This window comes from Enhydra lutris, unplaced genomic scaffold (genome assembly GCF_002288905.1).
Source record: "Enhydra lutris kenyoni isolate GAN:26980312 unplaced genomic scaffold, ASM228890v2 scaffoldscaffold14, whole genome shotgun sequence".
In the NCBI taxonomy this organism is placed as follows: domain Eukaryota; kingdom Metazoa; phylum Chordata; class Mammalia; order Carnivora; family Mustelidae; genus Enhydra; species Enhydra lutris.
Genome location: NW_019154098.1, coordinates 29,695,794 through 29,704,837, shown reverse-complemented (window position 1 = coordinate 29,704,837; position 9,044 = coordinate 29,695,794). Strand labels below are relative to the sequence as shown.

The 9,044-nt window shown below is 33.8% G+C and overlaps 1 protein-coding gene across 1 annotated transcript in view; it reads right to left on the bottom strand.

Annotated features, from left to right (window-relative positions):
• LOC111146590 (NudC domain containing 1) overlaps window positions 1-9,044 on the bottom strand; it is an 83,870-nt gene that overhangs the window by 61,211 nt on the left and 13,615 nt on the right. The window lies entirely within an intron of this gene.

Below are 9,044 nucleotides of genomic sequence, written 5' to 3'. Positions count from 1 at the left end.
GCCATCAAAAGAAATGAAATCTTGCCATTTGCGACGACGTGGATGGAGCTAGAGGGTATCATGCTTAGCGAAATAAGTCAATCGGAGAAAGACAACTATCATATGATCTCCCTGATATGAGGGAGAGGAGATGCAACATGGAGGGTTAAGGGGGTAGGAGAAGAGTAAATGAAACAAGATGGGATTGGGAGGGAGACAAACCATAAGTGACTCTTAATCTCACAAAACAAACTGAGGGTTGATGGGGGGAGGGGGGTTTGGAGAGGGGGGTGGGGTTATGGACTTTGGGGAGGGTATGTGCTATGGTGAGTGCTGTGAAGTGTGTAAACCTGGCGATTCACAGACCTGTACCCCTGGGGATAAAAATATATTATATGTTTATAAAAAAATAAAATTTAATAAAACTGTAAGATGGATTGCATCATTAAAATGTCTTATAAGAAAATATATAAAAAGGTCTACATTTCAGAAAATTAACATCTTATACATTAGATATACTCAATTCAATAATTTATTGTTGTTACTAAAGTTTCTGTTTTCAGTTAACAGAGTTTCCTACAGGCCAAAAGTAATTCTTGACTCATGTATTTCATTCTCTGTTCCTAGAATTACTTAGATAAATGCATATATTAACAAAATTTAAGTAAACAAAATGTCCTTACCAGCCACAAGTTTTTTAGTGACCCATGTCTCTTTCTAAAGCATATAGTTTAGTTTTCTTTGAAATGGCACCCTTCCTTCTTTTTGTATTCATATTTTACTGATTAACATAATACTGATTAAATAATGAAAATATAATGACAAGCACAGCTGGCATAAAGTTTTTAGAATGACTATATCTGAGTATTAGCGATGTAAAACTCAACTAGCAGAAATAGCACTGTTATCAGTATATATAGTACTGAGTAGCCTATTAGCAGTAAACTATGAAGCTTACTGTGGTCTCCAGTCAGTATATTATATGAAGGGAAGAGAGAATATCAGTTACTCCAGTCACTCAATTAAATGGAGGTCAATTAAGAGATATTTTATTGTAGGCTGATGTCTATGTAGGTGTTCAGAACATGATGAGGTATTTCCAATTAGTGAGAAATAAATGGGAGTGGTCAACAAATGCTATTGGAATACTAGAGATGGGGAAAAAATTGTTCTTTCCCTCACAGCACACACAAAACTTCCACATTCCAGATAGATTAATAATCTAAATGTTTTAAAGAAAAAGTAAGATAACTTGGTTAGAAGATTAATCACATTTTAATTTCAGGGTGGAGAAAGTCTTCCTGTGAAAAATAAAAGACATGTATGAGACAGGGAGAAAAATATTTGCCACAAAAATAACATAGGACCAGTATTTACAGCATATAAAGAACCTTAGCAACTCAACAAGAAATACATGACTATCCAAAAAACGTTTAAACGGGTAAAGACATATATAGGAAAACTATGGTTAAAAAAAATTAACCAGAAAAAAAAAAAATCACCTAAGACAAGCCCAATCCTATAAGTCCTTTCTAACATCCTCTTAATAAACACTTGGTTAGCCATGGTGTAGACTCTCCTCTATTGTAAAATTAATAAATCCAACTTGTTCAACTATACATGGGTACCCAGCATCTTTGTCTGGAGAGCAATGGTGAAGGATGATTAATTGTTAAATATCCATCCTTTGGAATACCAAATAACTGTTAAATATATGGAAGTGGATTTATAACACTGACATAAGAAGATCTTCAAAATAATAACTGAAAAAAAAAGATCCAAAATACATACAGTATGAATCCATATATACTAAACAACAAACTGTTGTGATATGACAGCAGAGTAAGGTATACACAGACACATGCTGGTATGTTAACAGTGTTTACCACCAGAATGGAAAAAAGATAGTAGTGTAAATGGCAGTAGGGAAAACTGAAAGTAAGGGGAAGCTTTCCATTTTTTGCTTCAAATATATTGCTTTTTTTTTTCTTTACACTGAGCAATTTATGTGTAATATAAATAGTTTAAAAGATATTAATAGGATAAAATAAATGGGACTTCTTCCTCTAAACAGTTGTTCCAGGGACCCCTGGGTGGCTCAGTTGGTTAAGCAGCTGCCTTCGGCTCGGGTCGTGATCCCGGCGTCCTGGGATCAAGTCCCACATCGGGCTCCTTGCTTGGCAGGGAGCCTGCTTCTCCCTCTGCCTCTGCCTGCCTCTCTGTCTGCCTGTGCTCGCTCACTCTCTCTCCCTCTGTCTCTGACTAATAAATAAATAAAATCTTTAAAAACAAGAATAAAAAAAAAAAAACAAACAAAAAAACAAACAGTTGTTCCAAAAAGTTTCCAGTGGTCTCCCCCACTACATGCCCTTCGTTGATTCTAATCTAGTGAACCACTTGTTACGACAAATCCAGGGCTTAATAAACTTGTTAAATCACTATGGTTCATTTCAAATACAATTATGAATGTGTTTTTAAGCTACTTTCTTTTAAATACAAGGTCACACATAACTGAGATGGCTGGAAGTCTAATTATTAGATAAACGATTTTGATATCCAATAGAATGATTAAGATACTCAAGTATATACATGTAAGACTAAAAATTAAATTAAAATACAAAAGAAAAGTGTCTCTCTTATTTAAGTTAAATGATAGTTTAAGTGAAAGCGACCTGAATGTTCCTAATTTTTGAAATCTAATTCTCAAAAGGTACATTTAATTTTAAATGGACTGTATGCAATAAAATACTTTCTTCTGTATATCTTAGAATATTAAATTATTTCTGAATAACCTCTACTGACCATTTTACAAAGTGTCCTCATAATAATGCTTTATGATTTTGGCATCTATGTCTTTGTCCCACACAATCATTTTCTTCTTCCAGACAAAATAAGAGGTTAATGTAACTGTTCAAAGCTGCTGAAAATAATTCGGCAGTAACATTTCACAGCTGAATTGCAAAAGAATTAAAACTGCAGTGATGAATGGAACATTTACTGAATAACTACAATGTACAAGCACCGTAGAAATAAGTGCTTTGATTTTTTACCATCTCATTTAACAATTACAAAATCCTATGAAGTTGAAATCATTATGCACACTTTGAGAGATAAAGAGCTCTGTTCAAAAAACTTAAATCATTTGTCTAGAACTCCATTGTTAAGAAAATGGCAGGGCTAAGATTCAAATCCTGACTGACCCCACTCCAGAAGTTGATGGTCTCTTCTGTATTCCACATTTTCTTGAGAAGAAACTACTGCCCAAATTTTTCTAAACAAATGATACCTCAGATCTCATTGCAATTTCTAGAATACTCCCTGCAAAAATAGTAAGAACAACAGCACTGTGAATGCACCTACCATATTCAATTTTTCTTCAGGCAAACATACTACATAAAATTTTTAATTAAATTCCTGGGTCAACAAAATGTAGTACAAAAATTATAATGTCAATATATTTTATGTAAGTGACACGGCAAATAATATATGAACTATATTTATGAAAACTACCTCTAAATGGGAGTTGAGGGAGTCTTGCCACATCTGTAAGAAGACAAGGTTTGAACTGACAAGGTATTTTTCTAATACATTAATGTTTATAGAAAGCACTACCCAAGTTCAAACAAAAATGGTCAAGAAAAATTAGGTAAGGATGCCATTTACTAGTGTTATTACATACTGACATGTAAAATTTTGCTCTTTTAAAAGGAAGTGATCTTTTTCTGGAGAAAGACTTTCATCACTAAAAATTATTAAGTTTTTTTTGAAAGAAAAGAAAACTTCCTTTTTCCTTTCTCTTTTTTTTGCTAAAGCTTTATGAAATGATGTTTTATTAAGTGGAATTTGAGTAATGTGTCTATATAATATAAAACTTTCAATAATTCACTAAATACATAACAGTTCAAATAACTTACTCCTCCTTTATTTTTTTCTTTAACCAGGTAAATAACTGGCTCCATATTAATAAATGCAACTACAGAAAATAAGGTCAGATTGAGGTCTAGAGATGCTAGTTTGGAGATACTGGCATGCAACCCAGCTAGACTAACAAGCAGTTACAGTGTGTTACTCACTCCAAGACACAGCCTCACAAACGTGGGCTTCACACAGAATCCAGTAACTCTCCTCTCATTTTGAAGTGCAACTTGAGGCACCATGAGATGACACACTTCTTTAAGAGAAACAAACTAGTTTTTCAGATAAATGGAAAAATGTTATAACAGAATTCCTTAAATATTAAGAAACAAAACATATTACTTTAAAAGAAGCCCTAATACCCCAATAAAATGACAAAATAAGAATTAAATTTTAAAAACTTTTTTTTTTTTGCTTTCCTAAGGCATTTTCTGCTTCCTAAAAAGCACTTCCTCTCAATTGACATTTCTTTAAGAATTATAAACTGACAAAATAAACTGACTTCATAGAATGCCTCTATAAACCTGTGTGTTGAACTGCTGCCATCTGCTGGCTCCTGACAGAAATCTCAAGGTCTGACAATGTGTGGATTTCCTTTCTTGGCCCTACTGCCTTCTCTTTGCCCACAATAGTATTTAATATGCTTTTAACAGGGTGGGAGTATTTGTAAATGAGCCACAGCAAAAGAACCTCTCTGAGATATGTGCATGTGTGCCTTTGACTCAGGGGGAAAAATCAGACAATAAAATGGCAATATTAGAACAACTTTTCTGCTTTAAAACAAAAGCCAATGTGTAACCAGTGGCCAACACACTCTTTACCTGCCCCCAACACAGAAATTCAAACAGCAGGTCAGTTTCCTATGTTGCTAATCAGAAAAACAGAAATAAGTATGGTATTCTTCTGCACTGCAGGGGCAGAGTTTCTCAAAACTTGGTCACTGGACCACAAGCAAAATCATATGCAGTCCTTGATAAAATGCAGATTCCCAGACCATGACCAACCCTGACATACTGAATCCAAATCTTTAAGAACCATAATCTGAAATTAGTTTTTATCAATTACTCCAAGTGATTCTGATGTGCAATACAGTTTGAAAACCAAAGGCAAAAACTGAATTAAGCAAAACAAATTAAATAAATAAATAAATAAATAAATAAAATAGGGGTGCCTGGGTGGCTCAGTGGGTTAAAGCCTCTGCCTTCAGCTCAGGTCATCATCTCAGGGTCCTAGTATCGAGCCCTATATCGGGCTCTCTGCTCAGCAGTGAGCTTGCTTCCTCCTCTTTCCCTCTCTGCCTGCCTCTCTGCCTACTTGTGTTCTCTGTCAAATAAATAAATAAAATCTTTCAAAATAAATAAATAAATAAATAAATAAAATAACCCCAGACACGGTTCTTTAAAAACAAAATAATAATAAAAATACCCTTCTAAAGTTTGATTAAGGAAAAGGAGAAAATATAGAGAAAAGAGAAAGAGAGAGGAGATAATCTTAAGAGCATAAAACATGCAAATATACAGGAACAAATTTGAAAAGAATAAGAAGAAATGAATAATTTTACCTAGCAAAAAAGTATATTATAAAATTACCGAAGAAACTGTTTAACTAAACCAATTACCAAAGAATCAGCTGGATAAGTAATTAGAAGACTTATCACTGAAAACAACAAAAGAATATATAATAAAATGGGTTCAAACAGGATCTTTATTTAACATATAAGGAAAGGGTCATTCTAGTCCTAAACTGTTCCAATTCCAGAAAGGTCTCCAATTCCTTTAAGGAAGTGAGTAAAACATTAATGAAAATCTGACAGATAGCACCAAAAACAAAATGAACAGTATTAATTTATAAAAATAAATACAAATATATTATACATATATAAAATATGTCTTAATTAACTTCATGTTATCAGTAAGTTATTCTGGTCAACAGTAAGCTATTAAGTTTTGGGAATCAAAAGCTGTACTTTTCTACTGCAAATTTTTGATTGTGCAATGAGGGGGGAGGGGTTTACTGCTCAGATTCCCAGTATTGTTCAAGGGTCAACTGTCATTCATATTCTGCTGTGAATTAATAAATTAAAAGAAACTTTATTTTGTATGCTGTAGCATTCCCAGTGCCTATGACAATGTGTAACATATAGTAAATATTCACTAAATATTTTGAAGGTCAAGTGAATAGTATAAATTAGACTATGACTTTGGCTCTATAAGTCAGTATTAGAGAATTTCCAGATTTTAGATTTGTCTTCCCAAACAAAATATAACAGAATCTAAAAACTGGACATGTATAGTCATATAAAGATAATATACTGCACATGTATGCATATAGGGCATTCGGCTTGTATGTACACACTATCCAAACAGGCAGTGCATATAGAATGTACATGTATATTATGTCTTTAATGAGCCCATAGGTAAATAGACTAAACTAAATAAGAAACTATAACTCGTTATTCTAAGATGTCCTTAGAAGTCAGAGAATAGGTCAGAAATAGGGATCAAAAACACTAGTCTTTGCCCTTATTCCATATCAAATAAGTTATCTTAATAAAATTATATTTGATTTCCTGTGAAAACTTTCTAATAGGAAACTGTATTGACCAGTCCACATTGCTTATAGTATTTCAAATGTTGTCATTAAACTTTCCTTCCACATTTCCAATCAATCTTGTGATTTAAATTGGTTATAGTATTCCAAATCATGATTACTAACGAGTGAACTGATAAAACCAAGCTGCTGGCCCAAAACTGTGAGCCTCCACACACCCGTCTCCGGGCCAAGCACAGTTAGTACTAAAATGAATCAAGAATCAACCTTTCTTTTTAACATTTCTCTTCGCTTAACACAGAATAACATGACTGTTCCTCCCTCCCTTTAAGACCTGGCCTATGCCCACCTTGCCATCCTTCTCTCCAACCATAGCCTGCATACTGTTTAGGTCCTTCCATGCATACTCCGTGTTTTAGCAAATCAAGCTAGAGTACCTGTGGTGCACACACATGCCTGTGGAAGTTTGCTGAATGTGCCTCTTAAGTCCAGTGCAGACATAGCTGCGTCAATCTACACAGCAAACTAACTGATCTTTCAAAATTCTGTTAAGGTGACATCTCTTCTGAAACTTCTCTGAACACTTCATCTTTCAACATTTATCATTTCCTCCCCCATACTATGTTTATATCTTATCCTTCCTTCCAATGTTACATGTTATCAATTTATTTGTCTATGTGGCCACAAAGCACCTAAAGCACATAACAGCATTTAATAAACATCTGAAGAAAAGTAAATACTTATTCACTAAAATTATCTATCTCACCAAACCAAAGACTCACACCTGAGCCTGAAGATGAAATAATAAGAGAAAAATCCTATCAAGAAAGAAAAGCCTGGCTAGCTCAGTTGGTTAAGCAACTGCTCTTGATTTCTGCTGAGGTCATGATCTCAGGGTCCTGGGATCAGGCCCCATTTAGGGCTCTCTGCTCAGCAGGAGTCTGCTTGAGGATTCCTTCTCCCTCTGACCCTCTTCATACGCACATGCTTGCTGTCAAATAAATAAATAAATCTAAAAAAAAGAGAGAGAATGCGAAAAAGAATGCAAAGCCAACTCCAAAGGATAAGAACAAGTTTTAAACAGCTGTTATTATTTCAATAAACATACTGATACTGACCACTCCTTCTGTGGGATGGCAGGATTATAGAAATATAAGAAAAACCCAGGGCCTAGACCAAGGGTTGGCAAACTATACTCAATGACCTAAATCTGGACAATGTCATTTTTAAAAATGAAGTTTTATTGGACTGCAGTCACACTCACTCATTTACATAGTGTCTAATGCTGTTTTCTTTTTTTTTTTTTGAAGATTTTATTTATTTATTTGAGAGAGAGAGGGAGAAACAGACCCCTATGGAGCCGGGAGCCCGATATGGGACTTGATCCTGCGACTCCGGGATCATGACCTGATCTGAAGGCAGTCACTTAACCAAGTGAGCCACCCAGGTACCCTCTAATGCTGTTTTCATACCACAACAGCAAAACCGACCAGTCGTGACATAAGACTGTCTAGACTACAAACCCAAAAATATTAATAATCTGGCCCTGTGCAGGAAAGATCTGCCAACCCTTGGCCTAGAAGGAATTCAAAGTACACACAAATGTGAGGGCCAATGGTTTGGATATTCCCAGAGGCACAGAGGGAGGATGTCAGGGAAAGCTCACTAGATGAGATGGGACTTAAGTCTAACTGCCATATGACCCAGTCGTTCCTCTTTCGTGTATTTATCCAAAGAAAATAAAAATATAACACACTATAACAATATAAAATATAAAAATATTATAAAATATTTTTATATTTTATAATACATAAAATATAAAAAATATAAAAATATTATAAAATATAAAATAAAAATATAACACACTATAAAAATAAAAAATATAAAAACTATAACACACTAACTTGAAAAGATTTATGTACCCCTATGTTCACTGAAGTATTATTTACAATAGCCAAAATATTAAAACAAACAAAAAACACCTATGTCCATCAGTATATGAATGGATAAAGAAAATGCATTTTATAAAATTTTATTTAGCCATAAAAAGGAATGAAATCCTGCAACTGCAACAACATGGATGCACCTTGAGGGCTTCAGGCTAAGTGAAATAAGTCAGAGAAAGACAAATACCATATGATCTCATTTATATGTAGAATCTTAAAAAAAAATCAGACTGATGCTTCTGAAGATGCAATGTAGAACTGTGCTAGAAGAAGCCAGGAATACTCAGGAAGCTATTATTACTCTGACCATTTAAAGAAAATACACTAACAATCTATTGTGGAATTTACAGCATGAAGTAAAATATAGGACAAAAATAGCTTGAAGGGTATAAGAGAAGTAAAAGGAAATATATTATTGTAACGTTTTTACAGTAAAATATTAATTAGAGGAAGACTATGATAAGTTAAGGATGAATACTATAAAATCTATATTATCCATTAAAATAATAATACAGAAGGGTTTAGATAAAAGCCAAAAGAGAAAATTAAATGGAATTTTAAGAAAATTTGCTTAATCCAAAAACAAGAAGGAACAGAGATAAAGAAAAAAAGGACAGATGGGACAAACTGAAAAGACAGCAAAATAGTAACATA